The sequence below is a fragment of the Somniosus microcephalus genome, chromosome 27 (assembly GCF_052327205.1).
Source record: "Somniosus microcephalus isolate GS21.2 chromosome 27, FLI_Smic_1.0, whole genome shotgun sequence".
NCBI classification, from domain to species: Eukaryota; Metazoa; Chordata; class Chondrichthyes; order Squaliformes; family Somniosidae; genus Somniosus; species Somniosus microcephalus.
This window is the reverse complement of record NC_141013.1, coordinates 25,399,954-25,418,364: the sequence shown is the minus strand read 5'-3', so window position 1 is coordinate 25,418,364 and position 18,411 is coordinate 25,399,954. Positions and strand designations below refer to the sequence as shown.

Below are 18,411 nucleotides of genomic sequence, written 5' to 3'. Positions count from 1 at the left end.
GAAATAGGTTCTCTGTACATACTCTATTGAATCCCCTTTATCATGTTTAAGACCTCTTTTAGATCACCATTCAACCTTCTAAACTTAAGGGAATACAAACCAAGTTTATGAAACCTGTCCTCATAATTTAAGCCTTTAAGCCCTGGTACCATCCTGTTGAATCTGTACCTCCTCCAAGACCAATATATAGTTCCTGACATTTAGTGCCCAAAACTACTGAAACATCACTTCTCACTTTTGCATTCCAACCTCCTCGAGATAAAGGCTCACATTCCATTAGCCTTTCTGATTACTTTTTGTACCTGTGCACGAGCTTTCAGTAATTTGTATACCCTCCACAGCTCCTGGTCTCTCCACAGCTCCTGGTCTCTCCACAGCGCCTGGTCCCTCCACAGCTCCTGGTCCCTCCACAGCTCCTGGTCCCTCCACAGCGCCTGGTCCCTCCACAGCGCCTGGTCCCTCCACAGCGCCTGGTCCCTCCACAGCGCCTGGTCCCTCCACAGCGCCTGGTCCCTCCACAGCGCCTGGTCCCTCCACAGCGCCTGGTCCCTCCACAGCGCCTGGTCCCTCCACAGCGCCTGGTCCCTCCACAGCGCCTGGTCCCTCCACAGCGCCTGGTCCCTCCACAGCGCCTGGTCCCTCCACAGCGCCTGGTCCCTCCACAGCGCCTGGTCCCTCCACAGCGCCTGGTCTCTCACCATTAAGAAAATATTTGTCTTTCTCAGATCCAAAATGGAGAACCTTACACTCATCATATTGAACTCCACCTGCCATAGTTTGGCCCACTTACTCTGTCTATGCCTCTTTGTAACTTCCTGCTCCCATCTGCACAACGTACTGTTACACAACCTAACTTAGTGACATCTGCAAACTTGGATCTACAACTGTCTATTCCTTCCTCCAAGTCATTTATATGAAGAAAAGCTGATGCCCCAGTACAGATCCCTGAGGAACACCACTTGCCACATCCCGCCAATCAAAGAATATCCCTACTCTCTGTCTCCTACCTCCCAACCAATGGATAGCCTGCTGGTACTCAATGGTACAATTCACAAATGAAGAAAGTCAGAGGACTATCATTGCTAGTGGGACTATATCCTAGTAAAAAATCCCTGCCTCAGAAGGGAAGGGATAAGGAAAGAAAATGGACTGGAGAGATACTGTTTCCTCGAACAGCTGCTACAGCTTGTACAGTACATTTTACCATTACAGCCCAGTGCTTGGACACCAAGCATTTTAACATATTGGAACAAGGGGTAAATATCCAGTGACATAGCATGAAAAGGTTGGGAGTAAAGGTCCAACAAACTTATAAACAGTGGTATAATGTTATAATTGAAGAGGGTTATCATGAGGGTGTTATGCACTATGAAATAACACATTCCAAGCAAGGAGTCAGACCTAAACTTAATGAAAACTTGTTCCCGTTAAACACTGCAGAAGACAACACCAATTTTTCTGATTTTCATTGCTAGACAATGTTTATAATGAAAGTAGACAATTATAAAAAGATGCATGGCGTTTTGAAACAGTCTGACATTACACGGGAATTATCACAATTTCAAGACAAATGAGCGAAGACAAAATATCTGAGTAAACCATTCTCTATTTCAAGTCTTAGTGGGACTTACTCCTCAGCTGATTCACCGGCACTCTGAGACCAGTGGGCTGTGGATGATAGCATTACTGGCTGACTCCGTTTCCCCCCCTCGAATGTTCTTCTCTCATAGTTGTGTGGTGCAACTAACTGATCAGTGGCCGAACATTCTGCATCACTGGATGTTCAATGTTTTTTTAAAATATCCCAAATTCTAATGGCCCTTTTTGCTAATTTACAAAAATTGTAATTACATTTAGAAAACACATGCATAGCTGCTAAGCTACAAACAGCTGTCAACAGTTAGCCTTGACTGTTACTAGAGTGTGATTTGTTATGTGCACCACAATAAAAGAGTATAAACGCTTTTTTCTATACCAATTTACAAACCTATACGAACTACTTGACCTAAATGGAGCCATTGATCAGGTTCCTCGTGGAACTTCCTGCCCAACACCATTTTGGGTGCACCATTACAAGGACTTCATGGGTTCAAGTTGACCTGCAGACACCATCACCTTCTCGGCAACTAGGGATGGACAATAAATATAGCCTTGTTAGGGTCACCCACACTCGAAGAACAACATAAATAAAAGGAGTCAGTAATGAGGGTTCGCCAATTTAAAACAGTGACGAGAGAGAGAAAAAGACAGAGAGAAAAAGACAGACAGACGGAGACAGACAGAGATTCTTTAGTTAAATGATTGTTGCAACACAAAATGTTTTGCCACACAAAATGTTTTGCCACAGGGAGTGATTAAGGCGAAGACTATTACATCTTCTGAGAGAAGACTGGATAAATATTTCAAGCCAAGGAAGATACAGGACTATGGGGAGATAAAAGGGCAGGGGGTTAGTTGTAAAGTACTTTAGCAAAGAGTCAGCACAGGCACAAAGGGCTCAATGGCCTCCTGTGCTGTAAACGTCAATGATATATCATCTAGAACTCTCAATAAAATTATGTTTTAGTAATCACTTGGAATCCACTAAACTTAATGAGTTATAAAGTGCTACTTTTATTCAGTAACTTCTCCAATCACGAGACTGCCTACATTACAGTACATGACCACACTTAAAAAAGTACTTCATTGGCTGCAAAGCGCTTTGGGACGAAAGTCCGGTGGTCGTGAAAGGCGCTATATAAATGCAAGTCTTTCTTTCTTCGCCATACACTATTTTCCAGGTAAATATCTAGCAATTATCCCAACATTTAAAAAATTCCAAGATATAACATATAACCATATGGCAAATGCAATAGTCATAATGGTAATCAGTTGTTTCAGCTCAATATATCTTGTCATACAATAATACATTTTCCAACAAAAACTCTTGGTCTAACGGCAATTGTGTACTAAATAAATCTGCCACTTGATTCCAAGATGCATGGCAAAACTCAGCCATAATAGCTGCAAATAATACTGCAACAGCAACAATTCCTCAGGAAAGTTCATCAATTTAGAGGGTGCCCCATGGACTGACATACAGAGTCAATTCAAAAGCTGGTTACTGATGGTTCAGTAACAATTTAAATTCTTCACTTCCACATCAAATCAGCCAGTACGGATTTGTGCCATACGCCAGTCATGCTTAATATTTCTGTCTTCTTCTAAAGACTTATGCAATCTTGGGTTATTGGTTGGGCTACTAATTAATGCAGTAAATGAAAAATGTAGTCTGAATGTGCAAAGGTTTATTCAGCAGGATATTAACACTTTATTGTGCAAGATACTAAATACTTACTCAAGTGAACGCTGCAGCATTTTCATATTGGATTGAAAGCATCCAAAGAACAAACCAACTTCCATTTATATAGTGCCTTTTACATCCTCAGGATAACCAAAAGCACATTACAAGCAATGGATTACTTGTGAAGTGCAGTGAGTGTTGTTATATAGGCAAACATGGCAGTTAACTTATGCATAACAAGATCCCACAAACAATAAATAAATGAATGATCAAATAATCTGTTTTGGCAGGGTTGGTATGTTGGCCAGGACACCAGGAGAATTGTCTGCTCCTCTTTGAATAGTGCCGTAGGACCTTTTACATCTAACTGAGGAGGTAGACAGGGCCTTGCGTGTAATGTTGCATCTGAAAGACAGTGCGTCAACAATGCAGCACTCCCTCGGTACTGCATTGTGTTCCAGTCTGCAGTGGGGCTTGAACCTATAAATCTTCCAACTCAGAGGTGACAGTGCTGCTAACTGAGTCAAGCTGACACTACCAAGAACATGAACAATCAAATACATTAAAGTGTCAGCTGTGGCTCAGTGGTAGCGCTCCCGTCTCTGAATCAGAAGGTTGTGGGTTGTGGGTTCAAGCTGCAGAGGCTTGAGCACATTATCTAGGCTGACACTTCAGTGCAGTACTGAGGGAGTGCTGCAATGTCAGAGGGACGTCTTTTAGATGAGACGTTAAACCGAGGCCCTCTCAGGTGGATGTCAAAGGTCCAACGGTATTATTTGAAGAGCAGGGACCGTCTCCCAGTGTCCTGGCCAACATTTATCCCTCAACCAATACCTAAAACAGATAGTCTGGTCATTTATTTTATTGCTGTTTGTGGGAGCTGGCTGCGCACAAATGGATGCAAAGCATTGGGGGCGTCATGAAGGACGCTGCATAAATGAAAGTCGTTCCTTTTTTCTTTACATAATTTACAAACTGCAAAGAACAAAACCACAGTGCTGCTTCTTTTAGGTCTCAACTTGAGAAACAATTTTTTTGGTGTAGAGAATGATGAACCAATGGAAAATGAAGATAACTGCAATATAAAATAAAATATAAAGCAAAAATAAAATGTCTCGGACAAGTGTACTTGATTGGGAGAAAAACAATTATAGGAAGATAAAAAGTCATTGTGCCCAGATTAATTGGAAGCAAAAGCTCGTAAAATGTACTACACATTAACAATGGAAAATGTTTAAACAGGAAATGGAGGGGGCGCAAATTAAGTTTATTTCAATTAGGAAAGAGGGAGTGTATTGAATAATGGGGTTCATAGAAGCATAAAGATAGGAGCAGGAGTAGGCCCTTCGGCCCCTCGAGCCTGCTCCGCCATTTAATGAGATCATGGCTGATCATCCAAATTCAGTACCCTGTTCCTGCCTTCTCCCCATATCCCTTGATCCTTTTAGCCTTAGATTCCATGGATGAATAGGGAGATTACATCAAATTTGAAACCTTAAAAAAAAAGCAGTTGGCATTTACAGAGCAAATAAAAATGAAAAATAAAGGAAAATTACAAAAGAAGAAATTTGAAATGTCAAATCGATATATGAAAGAAAATGAGCAAAAAAGAAAGTTTTTTTTAATGAACACATTAGTACTAAGAGGGTAGTTGGGGTTGGGCCAAGAAGGAGCAGCAAACCCATTGTAGAGAAAGAATGCCAGCAGGTATTAAGATCGGCACTTTACCTCAGAAAGGGGGGAGGTGAATATTGGGATTGTTGAATCACAAAATTAAAAGGAGGCTGCTATTCAAAGAAAAATGACACTAAAGTTAGTCAAACTTAAAGTAGAGAAATCACTGGAATCTGATCGTTTATATCCGAGGATTAGTGGTATAATGCATGAATCCGCGAAGATCCACGAACAGTGCTGCAAGGGTATTGCAAAAGCAAAGGGACTGTTCGGATGTATTCCAGGGCGATTAAATAATAAACAAGAAATACTGTACTGTCATTGTACAAGGCATGTGCTGCCATACAGGACTTCACATCCTCCTCAATCCCAACCGCCCTAATTGCTCCAGACCCTGGGCCTAACACTTCAGCATTACCCGGTACTCCAGAACCCTGTTTTGCAGAGTACTGACAGACATTACACTCAAGCTTCCTCCAACCCTGCCTGCTAAGTGGTCCTAGATGCCAAATCCACTTGTGCACCCTAGGCTCAGACACCAGGCTCCAAGACTTCACCTCCCATGAGTATTCCAAATTAGCACCACCCACTACAAAACTGCCTCCCAGATCCAGTCCATTGGTCCACTTCTCCCATGCGTCAACCCCAGGCCTTAGCACTCCCTGCATCACCATTCATTCCAGCCTGAGTTCCAGACCCCCTCCCCCTTTCTCTTCTGTGGGTTCTGCCATCTTCTAGATAGCTTTGCCCTGCTTGGTCCTGGTACTTCAACATAATGACTATAGCCTACCATCTTGCTGCGTACCTTAGGTTTCAAAACAGTAAAAAGATAAAAAATACAGTTGTCAACTAAAATGTACAAGAGTGAGAGATAGATTGGGAGAGATACAGAAGACAAAGCAGAGACTTGCACAGTGAGTGAAAGAATTCAAGAGACATAGACCACAATGAGAAAAAGTGTTAGAAATGTAGAGAGAGAACAAAGAGGGCAACACAAAGAATGAGAGATAGGAAAGAGAGTTGCAAGAAGAGATAATTTTGCTTTTATTTTTCTCCAGGGAAGGAGGCAGAAAGGGAAAACTTAAGGAAGGAGAGAGTAGAGGGAGTGAAAGGGATAAGGTGGGCAAGTTGCGGTAGAGCAATTGAGATGCTCTAGTATTATTAAAAAGATGTTTCCAGACATCTCCTTGATCTATGGCAATCAGGTGACGGTTAATATATTCATCAGCCGTGTGGTTACTGAGCACCATTCAGATGCAAGTGCTCTGTAGCCACCTTTACCATGCCCATTCCTAATCTGTAGGCCCTGTTCCCAATTGGCAGCCAGCCTGCCTGTTCCATCCCGGCCAGGCCTAAACCTCTTGCTTCCTCCCAGAAAGAGACCTAGACCCTGCCATCCTACACTCTCATCAACCAGGCCCAGACCCCAGTTTCCCTATCCCCCAAGAATGTCACAGCAGCTCGTTCCAGATCCAGTATGGCAGCAACAGGAAGACCATCTAACCAGGGATAGAGGCCTTGTTCCTGCACTCCCACCCATGATTATTAGAACAGCTTTCAGATAATATTTACCACCCAAGTCAGTAGCGCCTCCAACTTTAACTGCCATTTTGCTATATGCTCTGGGGTTTAAAAGAGACTAAAGATACAAACTGAGCAAATCAATTTTCTATGCTGTGCCAGAGCCTGTCAGAAAAAAGTGGAAGATAACCAGAAAAACAACTAGGAAAGGTTTGTTTATTAGGTCTATGAGCTATGGGACAGGAAATGAACTAATTATATATAGAACTCGGAATTATATGGTCCTCTTATTGTGTATCTCGTCTTGGGACCAAATTATTTTAGCATGGTTAGTTCCTGGCCAATACATTGTTCAATGACTGAAATAGATCATGCAGCTTACTACATTATAGGTTATTTTGGTTATTGCAAACAATACTGACTGAACAGGTGAAACAGCAATTTACTAGTACTTCTTTCAATACAATATACAGTACAGCATTCGCTGCTCACGATGCGGTCTCCTCTACACTGGGGAGACCAAATGCAGATCGAGTGATCACTTTGCTGAACACCTCCGTTCAGTCTGCAAGTGTGAACCCAAGCTTCCGGTCTCTTGCCATTTTAATTCTTCCTCCCACTCTGACCTCAGCCTCCTACATTGTTCCAATGAAGCTCAAGGAATAGCACCTCATAGAATCATAGAAATTTATGGCACAGAAGGAGGCCATTCAACCCATTGTGTCTGTGCCGGCCAAAAAAGCTCTCCAGCCTAATCCGACTTTCCAGCTCTTGGTCCGTAGCCCTGTAGGTTACAGCACTTCAAGTGCATATCCAAATCATCTTTCAATTAGGCACTTTACAACCTTCCGGACTCAACATAATGTTCAACAATTTCAGATCATAACCTCTGCTCCTATTTTGTCAGACATCAGGTGCTGGTAAGGATTCTGCTGTTGTCATTTACAGATCCTCTAGACCCATCTTTTGTTTCTTCACTTGTCCCATTACCACCCCTTTTGCCGTGCACTATCATCCCTTGTCATTTAATCACTCCTGCCTTCCAACCTATCACAGACCTTCCCTTTTGTTCTTTCCTCTCCTCGCCCTTTTCCCTGCCTCTGTACTTGCTCCAAATCTGTTACATCTGTAACATTTTCCAGTTCTGACCAAAGGTCATCGACCTGAAACATTAACTCTATTTCTCTCCACAGTTGCTGCCTGACCTGCTGAGTATTTCCAGCATTTCCTGTTTATACTTGTGTGTTTTAGGGGGTTCCTTTTGCCAATTTGACCTTCTCCTCTTCTGAAGGTGTGGACTCATGTCCCACAGTCTTCCTTTAAACTTTCACTTCCTATTTACCAGTACAGGACCACCGCCTAGTTTCCCTGAGTAACAGCACGGTTGAGATCAGAAACTCACCTTGTGGAGAATCCTGGGTGCAAATTGTGTCATATCACCCTAACACCAGCAACTTGTGCCTTCCTAAACACAGTGCACCTTCGAGCATTTTAAGCAATAAACAGATACTTTGAACGAGCTGCTGTGGCACAGTGCAGGTGGTCACACGTAAGTGAAGGTGCTTAGTTTTAGTGGTAATACTAGGCTAATTGCTCAGATGATCATTGCTGTATTTGCACGTCACATCAGTTGATAATATTTAGTCCAAGTAAAATCAGCTGTTATCTTAATTTGATTTTTAAAATAAATTGATAACTGTAGATATATAATGTTAATTCAATCATGATTCTTCCTGTTGATGCACAATATACAGCTGTAAATGAGAAACTACGGGCAGCACGGTGGCATAGTGGTTAGCACTGTTGCCTCACAGCGCAAGGGACCCGGGTTCGAATCCGGCCTCGGGCGACTGTCTGTGTGGAGTTTGCACATTCTCCCCGTGTTTGCGTGGGTTTTCTCCGGGTGCTCCGGTTTCCTCCCACAGTCCAAAGATGTGCGGGTTAGGTTGATTGGCTATGATAAATTGACCCTTAGTGTTAGGGGAATTAAATACGCGGGGTTACGGGGATAGGGTGGGATATGTGTCGGTGCAGGCTCGATGGGCCGAAATGGCCTCTATCTGCACTGTGGGGTTTCTGTGATTTCTGTGATCATTCCGTGCATCTTACCGTATTAGCACAGACACTCATCCCCCATCGACAGGGGGCTCTAGTTGTAGGGATTGTTACGCAATGGAAAACTAGCGTGGCACGGGGCGGTGTTAGCAGGGCTAAAGGTTGAATGTCAGTAAGAGCATCACATCTGTCCCCCGCTTCATGTTGGGCTGGCTACCACAGGACAGGAAGGAGGAAAATTATTCCTGAAGGATTTGGGTGAGGTGTAAAGGAAGGCCAGAAAGTTGGGGGAATTTCCAGCTCCTAGTACATTCCATTCATTACTCATTCAGACTAGCAAAAGTTCCACAATTACTCTGTCCACACTTAATATGGTGTTGGGGGTGTGGGTAGAAAAGCATGCAAGAACTAGACTAGCTGCTGTGCCAAGAAGCCTCAATGTCCCTGTGTAGATGGTAAGCAGGCATGAACAGGGTCCTGCCGATCTGCATATTGAAAGGCTGGGTGTGCAGCAATGACCAGAAGATCACTCGTCAGTAATCTAGCCTGTAGTCCCTCTAGCATTCTTCTGGGGTGGAAGGGTAGAATCTATGAGATCTGTTGAATTGGTCCTCCGCGTTCTGCTTAATTTGTCACGAATTAGTGTTTTGACATCTTCCCCACCATCCACCTGCTATGAAGAGGAGGAGGAGAGGTCTGATTCCCACGACTCTCAAAAAGGAAAAAAAAGTCTATGAGCTAATCAGGAGCGACCCCACCCTGAAAACAAAAACATTACAAGGTGGTTACTTAACTATAGATAACTTTCTGGGGTCAGGTCACTCCAGAGTAGCCCCCATGCAGTGAACGGAGCCAGACCTGGAATGCATTGTAACTTACTACAACTTAAATCACACAGCAGAGGCTAGAAGGAGACCTGAAGTGTCAGGTCTCCATGCAACTGCGCAACTAAACATTCATACAGGTAATATTTTTCCCCACAGACAGAAGATGGAGCGGGGGTGAAGTACTGCGAACAGAAAGTATGCGCCTAAATTTTCCTTCCATTTTAAACTGCGTGTTCTCCGAGGATATCGACAAGAACATGGTGCAAAAGCAGAAGTGTCCATTAGAAGGTGGGCGGTTCTTCAGATGTTCAGGCACAGCACTTGAGGGAATGGGTTGTCAGTGGAGTTTTCAGAGTTCCATGGATTTGCAGAGACAGTGACAGATTTAAACATTATTGACCAGTGTGTTTAAAAAGAGTGCATCCATGTGGAGCAGTTGTTCTAGCTTTAGGATCCTTCTCATCCCAAACATGTTGGAAATTAGGAAGTCTGTTCCTCCATATAGGGAAAAGGGCAAATATACCCAAGCTACAAACTTCCCCCTCAGTTGTCAGGGAACCTGTCACTATGGGGTGCTTTCAGGCCCCAGGCAGCTGTTTGCAGGGGTCTACAAAGGCAGAGTTGTGCAAGAGGACGCTAAGAAGCCTACAATCCCACCAGGAATTCTGACAGGAAGCTACATGCCAGGTACTGATTCCTCTGGAACTTGGTTACACAGTAAGAATGCCTGATGTTTGGGAGGCTCAGTCCTCCCTCCTGTTTGGGTAGCAGTAATCCATTGAGTATCCAGTTGATTTTAATCTCAAAAGGAGTGATTTTTAATTTCAGATCACTGAAACATAGCTCAGAGAGTAACAATTATATAAAACAAGAGCCATAAGAAGTGGAATTTCTTCTCCCGGCATCATCTTGACTTGCTAGTCCATGTAAAGGCTCTATCTGAAGGTCAGTGGGAAAACTTAACATTCTTAACTAAGCCTATTGCATAGCAGTATAACCTGGGTTGAAGGCCACCATCTTGTCAACATGAACTGCAGATTGCTGCAACAGTATCGCTGTCTGCATAGAAGAATTAGGAGCAGGAGTAAGCCATACAGCCCCTCGTGCCTGCTTTGCCATTCAAGATCATGGCTGATCTTCGATCTCAACTCCAATTTCCTGCCCTATCCCCAAATCCCTTAATTCCTCTAGATTCCTAAAATCTATCTATCTCCCCCTTGAATATACTCAATGACTGAGCATCCACAGCACTTTGGGGCAGAGAATTCCAAAGTTTCACAACCCTCAGTGAAGAAATTCCACCTCATCTCAGTCTTAAAAGGCCAGCCCCTTATCCTGAGACTATGCCCCCAAATTCTAGACTCTCCAGCCAGGGGGAAACAAACTCTCAACGTCTACCCTGTCAATCCCCCTCAGAATCTTCTAAGTTTCAATGAGATCACCTCTCATTCTTCTAAACTCCAGGAGAGTATAGGATCAATCTACTCAATCTCTCCTCATAGGACAACCCGCTCCTCCCAGGGATCAATCAAGTGAACCTTCGTTGCACCGCCTCTAAGGCAAGTACATCCTTCCTTAAATAAGGAGACCAAAACTGTGCACAGTACTCCAGGTGTGGTTTCACCAGCACCCTGTACAATTGCAGCAAGACTTCCTTACTCTTGTAATCTAACCCTCTAGCAATAAGGGCCAACATGCCATTTGCCTTCCTAATTGCTTGCTGTACCTGCATGCTAACTGTGTTTCTTGTACTAGGACACCCAAATCTCTTTCGTAAACACAACCAGGTTGCCCTGATAGAAACACACTTACCTGACCACAGTATCAAGCAGCACTATTTGTAACCGAATGAATTCTTTCAATGGACTTCATAAGCAGTCTTCTTCAATTGTAGAATGTTTTGTGTATATACCCACTCCCTACAAGACATGCAACCTCAAACTCTGAACACAGGCCTCTCATCCCAAGACTACTAACCTTCATCACAGATCCGTATCAATGGAAGTAGTCAGCCAAAGAGTCAGCCAGTGCACAATTAGAATCAGAAAGTGTGCTGACCAACACTCCTCTGGCTCAAGACAAGTCAAAACTTCAAGGGCAGACCAATATGGATGTCCAAACTACTGAGGCCTTCACCCCAGCATAAGGCTATCAATGCTGGCCAGAAAAGATTTTAAGCAAGAGCGGGAATAGGTTACATTAGCTGTATTCTCTTTCACCCCATTACTCATTAGATAGCACAGTCCAAAGACTGGCTACTATTTCCTTCATGTGATTCTTCATTTGGCCGGAATGGTTGCAGTTCAAGTGCAAACTGGACTCCAACTCCAAGGTCTCAATGCAGTACTTGAAGGCTCAGCTGACACCATCATCCACCCCCCAACCCAGAGGATCAATTTGTAGCTTTCATAACAGGCCCTCTTGCAGACTAAATTTCTGCATCAGGGCATGTGCATATGGCATGCCTATGGAAAGATAGAAAATACTTAAATCCAGAAGCACATATCAAGCAACTGACACAAATATGAAGGAGAATGGAACGGGGCTTTAGTCAAAGCAATACAGGAAACTTTGGTTTATCCGGAGGTTGTATGTCCGGAAACCTCGATCTACCGGCAGAAATCAGGAGCCGTTTTGTTAGGTTGTTTTTCTTCTCGTGGCTTTGTTTTCAACAGTCGGGCTCTGGAAAGTCTCTCTGAAGCTGTTGCTAAGCTACAGAGACGCTTCCAAGGTACGGGCCGACTGTTTACAAGCTATTGCTAAGTAACAGCGTTTGTTGTCAGATACGGAGATGAAAACCTCCGTATGCTTCAACATTAACTTTGTATGTCCGGCAGTTTTGATAGATCGGCAACAGCTCGGTCCCGTCGGTGCTGGATATAACAAAGTTTCCTGTAATACTAAATTGACTCGCATCTCAATAAGGAAGTTGATCTAAAAATGGAAGTATCAACACGAAGATACAATACAGAAATGATGAAGAAATTGCAACAGAAAAAACCCCACAAATATTACAAGATTAACAATTAGCAGGAATTTTAAAGCTTTCTTCCTGGTGTGGAACAGCTGATGGGAGATGATGATGGTGACTACAGTATTGATGTGCAGCCAGCAGCAACTTGTTTATGCTGCCAGACTCTCAGGTTCAGGAAACAGTTCTGCAGATGCATGCTTACACACATACAAACCTTCGTTCCTGGCCGGTAAATGTTACACGCATTAAGACTGCTGCGGGGGTGTCCCTACTCTCAGATAATAAGCTTCATTTCAGTTTACAAAATACCCAGGAGGTCCAAGTGAGCCGCTGAGAATTTATAACCCAAGTTTATAAATTAGACTTCACGTGGCAATAAATTGAAGCAGTACCTCCTCTTGGGGAGTCTCTCACCAATCCCCTCCAGAATCAAGTTCTGGCCCAACTCGGAAGTTCGAATGCCAAAAGTGACAACATAAGTCACCCTTGGATGAAATCGCAGAGCAATGCCCTATCTGCAGTGCACGTTCTTCAGGATACAGGACTTGCATAGTTAGTGCAAGGATGTAATGTTTTTAAGGGACAATTACGCATGGTATCGTCCATGTGGATTCATATATTAGGTGAAGATGTGCATTTTCATTCTGTTTCTAGTTTCTCGCTCTCCTGTATTAACTGTACCACCGCATTTTGTTTAATTGGTTAAAGTTTACAATGCTGCATGGAAAAAATGTTTAATCCAAAGAAACAATCTTCAATGCCTGTCTTTTATCTTTTAAAGATAAGGCATTAAAGTTTTACTTCTTTTTAAATGAAACGGCAGAGCAAATTTATTTATAAAAATTCACTACCTTTCAGCCACAGTATCTTAGCATACAAGATATGATCAGAATATTTGCACAATCTCAATTACCTACAGCACTGGACCACTAGCATAATTTAAACTGCCCTAAACCAGGAACTGTGCTTTCACAAGATATAGGAAACTTTCGTTTAACCGGAGGTTAAATGTCCGGAAAGCTCTATCTACCGGCAAAATTCAGGAGCCGTTTCCTATAAGTTTTTTTTACTTCTCGTTGCTTTTTTTTTCTCCAGTCAGGCTCTGCAAGGTCTAGCTGAAGCTGTTGCTTAGCTACAGAGACGCTTTTAAGCTGCGGCCGACTGTTTTGAAGTTGTTGGGTTTGTTGATTCACACGGAGCTCAAAAGCTCCGTATGTTTTAACATTAGCGCTGGTTTCTACGGCAGTTTTGATGGTACGGCACCAGCTCGGTCCAGTCAGTGCCAGATACCAGAAAGTTTCCTGTATACCTGTCTTTATGTTGCCAGGGATAGTTGGTGAATTTTCCATCTTCCCCTTGGAAACACAAAAGCAAGGAGGAAAAGTTCAACAATGCAATCCATGATGATGATTGGGATTGTAGGTTCCTATGAAAGTCTGAGCTAAATGGATCAAATGGCCTCCCACATCTGCGCTTAGCTTTGTAATTACAGACCGGTCCACCAATTGTCAAACATGCAATAAACTAATTTTCTCAATATAAGCCACCATGCTGATTTGGACGTATATCAGTTCCTTCATCGCGGAGTCAAAACCCTGGAATTCCCGATCTAACGCCATCATCACCAGGACTGCAGCAGTTCAAGACGGCCCACCATGCCTGTCTCATGGCAGCTAGGGGTGGCAATAAATATGGCCTTGAAAGCATCATCTACTTCCTGTGAACAAATAAAACCTAATGTGAAGATTTTCACTACAAACACAGGGCACAAATCTAGTTTTAACTCTGCATGTACAGAATGTATGTGTTGTAAAGATTCATGATCTTGCCAACCAAATTTATGTGGAGAAACACAGAATTGGAGTTTGTGCAAAAAAAAAAGTACATTTTTGAAGTCAGATCAATAGTGATTAAAGAAAATTGTCATTAGTGTCTGAAGCTACATTCTTCATAAACTACAAACTTAGTCTGGTACCAAACTACATAGTCCCAACCTGCAGCAAGTGACCAATCTCAGAGCCCTGCTGAGAGTCGGGAGTAATGAGAATAGGGTTAAATGGATGTATTTCAGATTTGTGGAATGTGGTTGTGCTGTCTCTCCCTCTAACTTAACCTTACTGTATGTACATAACCTACTTATATATGTATAACTTACCTTTTAGGGCCATTGCCCCTTTAAGACGCGCCTTAGCGTGCTGACGTCACGTCACGTACGACGTGACCTGCGTGAGGTGGCTGCCGGCCCGACTCGGCCCTCCAGAAAGGCCGCCGGCACAGCCCAGCCTAACGTCTTCGGCCGCATCGATCAGCCGCCGGGAGCGACGCGATCTTCCGCTCCCGCGGCAAGCACCGGCTCAGCCTGGCCTCCAGCTCCCCCTCCCGACTTCGGCCCAACGGCCAGCGACGCAACGACCGGCAAACGTGATGACGCCACAACCCCGAGCGTGATGAGGTCATCACGCTCCCCACGGGACTGCGAGCTCAGTCCTCGTGGAGTCCCCGCTGGAACAGGACCTGTGCCACGGTGCTCCTCAGTTGTATTGCCCCCATGCTTGAGTCTTGGAAATTATTTGTCTGTAAGTATTTTAGAATGCTATAGATGATTAGTGTGCACTGTATGTTGTAGAAAATGTTTAGTTGTAACTTTTCTCTGTCTAGCTGGTTAACTAGTAGCTGTATTTTGATACACTATGTACAGGGCTAATTTAAAGAGAATGCCTCCCAGTTTGCTAAATGTATATTCAGTAAGCTGTGTTTCCACGTGTTTGGTATCAGTTATGCGTTTGTATACTAATGTGTGCTTCCATTTCTGTGTTGTATTTCAGTTTTACAAGAAGAATCTTTCAGTAAAGTTTTACAAGAAAAGTCAAGCCTTGTGATTTTATGGGAAGATATCAAGTTGTTCGCTATCTGTCTAGCTTTGCACAGGATCGCGCTGCGAGGGCAGAATAGTGGTTATGTTGTCCCCTAGGGATCTACGCTTTGGTCTCTTATAGGCATAAGAGGAATTAGATCAAAGTTTCCTGTTGATATAAATTCAGACAGCATGGTAAACTACGAGGGAGCCTATAGGAGATACAAGGCATGTTAGAAGAGTGGGCAAATGCAGTTCAATGCTGAGAAATGTGGGGAAAGGGAGCAGTGAAAGGAAGTAAATAGCAAGATTTTGTATCAGAATGGAGGAAGAGAGAAATCTAAAGGATGTATACATACAGACTTTTAAAGATACAAGTGTAGGTTAAAAAAGGTAAATGGGATTCTGGGTTTGATAGATGGACACTGAAAACAAAAACAGAGAGGTGCTGTTCCATTTGTACAAGAATTTAACAGCTCGATGGCTGCATACAGTTCTGGGTACCCATTACAGGAAAGATATTAGAGGGCTGGAAAGGGAATGAAACAATTCACTAGCATGATACTAGGCATGAGAGGTTAAAGTTATGAAGAAAGGCTTAAAAAAATTGAGCATCATCGCAATGGAATCAGAAGGTTAAAAGGAATCGAACAGGCTTTCAAAATGATGAAATGTTTTGAATGCGAAAACAGTGAAAGATTGTTTCTGCCAATCGGCGAATTAGTAACCAGTGCAATGAACCCAGGATTATCAGAAGAATAATGAAGGGGTAATTCAGAAGAAATGTTTTACACACAGGACTCTTCGAACATGGAATTCTTTACACAAGTGGTTACTGAGGTAAAAGCTATATCATTTAAAAAGGAAACAGTAATTATTTGAAAAGAAAGGCTATGAAAGGCACTGGGGAAAGTGCATGGATATTGGATTGGAGGGCTCCAATTGAAGAGCTAGCATAGGCACGACAGGCCAAAAAGCCTCCTCTATGCTGTAACTTCTATGGCCTTACGATGCCAATTCAGATGCATGCCAATATAAACAGACAAATAGACTGCAATCCAAATCCCCACAGCTCCCTCTCCTCCCCAATGTGAGGGCTATTAAAGCATTTTTGCACACTTATTTGTATTCTTTTTAATTTACAATGAAGACACACTGTTTTCTCTGAAATAGGAGTATGACAATATTGTTCTTTGGACTAAGAGTACGATAACAAGTGGAGCTTCCCAGATCCAACAGAAGCATATCCAGACACTGAGCCCAGAAGATAGCAGCAGGTCTCAGCAGAAATGCTCCATAAGCAGTCTCCAGCGCATAACAATGTTATCGCAGCCCAGCCAATACGTTTTAACATTGTTCTAATGCTTCGGTGTGATGCTCATCTCAAAATTGCTCCCACCAATACCAGATCTAAAACCATCAATATATGAGACAACTGTTACAGTTCAAAATGTCTGCTGTGGACCACATTTGGAAAGCCGTTTTCACAGTTCAAGCGGTCAGATGAAAATTTCCCATTCCCTCTTTACCAAAATCAAACAATACTGTATCGAACATGCTAGTCATTAATTGTAAAACACCAGCCAAATTCAACAGCACTCACCTGGGTTGAATGCTGCACCACATTTGATAACTGCTACTCTATAAAATAATTTCTACACACTTCATTCCTTTCCTGAGATTACAGTTCAATATTATACTTTTTGCTCGTGGGGATTAATGTGTACCCCATTTTATCCCCTCGAGCACTGCCTTCCCTCTTAACTCTATCCTCCTTTGACTGGGAAAACAGAGATCAAGACCACACACTTACCTTTTCCTTTTTAAGGTATATCATTAAGAACTGCCTAGCTTCAACGAAAAGCTTTATATGAGGATTAAGAAAGAAAGAAAAAATATTTCACTGCACGCATTTCAAGGCAAATAATTTTTTGAGTAAAGGTGGTCAATAAAAAGATACAGGTCAGGGCCTTATGAATACATTTTTAAGCAACAGAGACCAATTGTCAGCTTGGTAGATAAACACTATATTCCACCAGACCCAAACATGTGTTCTGATTGCAACTTGGTGAAGAGGTTACGGCAGTTTTTAAAAAGTTATGTTGTGTTGCAAAAACTACATGTGGCAAAGAATAGAACTTGTGTCATGTGCTAATGACAACGTTATGGGAATACCACTGTCAGGAGAGTTTTAAGGTGTACAACAAAATGGAAACTGCTGAGGAAAAACAGGACAGGCCACGGGCTGAATCGACATACAGTAGTTGAATAAGCACGTATGCACACAGCAGCTACGACATCCAAGACAGAAAGATTATCTCACCTAAACTACCAATAATAGCTAACTCAACACTCACAGCCGAGACAAAGGCAGATGTCACGGGCATAGTGGAGATTATTGCCACGCATCACAAATACATGCAATAGGACACCTAGTAATTTTAATTGAAGTACAGTACCTACATTTAAAATCATTGTTTCTACAGGAAGGTGTAAAGATTATTTTTTGTTTTGCATAAAAGAGCAGCTGTCTTCATAGGTTGTAAGGGTGCTGGACTGTAACCAAAAGATACTGCTGGGTACAACCACCTCCATGGTTCAAACAAGGAAAATGCAAATATCTCCAACAGATGTAAAGTCAGCTTAAGGTGCATAATGTGATATCTCCTGATCCACTCTCCATCATCAGCCAACGACAATTCTGCCCCACCACTTCCTTCTTGGCCTCTCAGTCAGTCCTCCCTTCTAGATTTTCCTCCATGTCCTCTAGCTTCACCAAATACATTATAAATATGGATAGGGTTATTTTTAATACTTCCATGTTAAGTTTTTCCCATCTATTCTAGCATCTTGTGCATAAAGCATTAGTCTATTAGAATGCCCTTGTAGATGAAACATGACTACATCAAGCACATGAGAACAAGGAGTTATGAAAGAATAACAAATGTTTTCAGCCCACGTTTTTCCTGGGTCAATCCAAATGGGCAGGAAATATCACTACAGGGGAAAAAAAAAAAAACTGGTTTTTGGTCAGTATCCAAACAACTGCTACCGCCATAATCATACAAGCCAAAAACCCAATAAGGAGACCCATATACTTTAGTTAACTATTTATATTAAAAATCTTACACTGTACACACGCCCCGTCAACTTTTTGCATTGTTAATTCCTATGTCCGCATTGTTCATGGAAACTGCTTATGTAAACTTGTCACACTGTAGTT

General features: G+C 42.7%; 1 protein-coding gene across 1 annotated transcript in view; it reads right to left on the bottom strand.

Annotated features, from left to right (window-relative positions):
• The window catches only part of LOC147100087 (DNA-binding protein RFX7-like), a 63,071-nt gene that overhangs the window by 39,967 nt on the left and 4,693 nt on the right, over window positions 1-18,411 (bottom strand). The window lies entirely within an intron of this gene.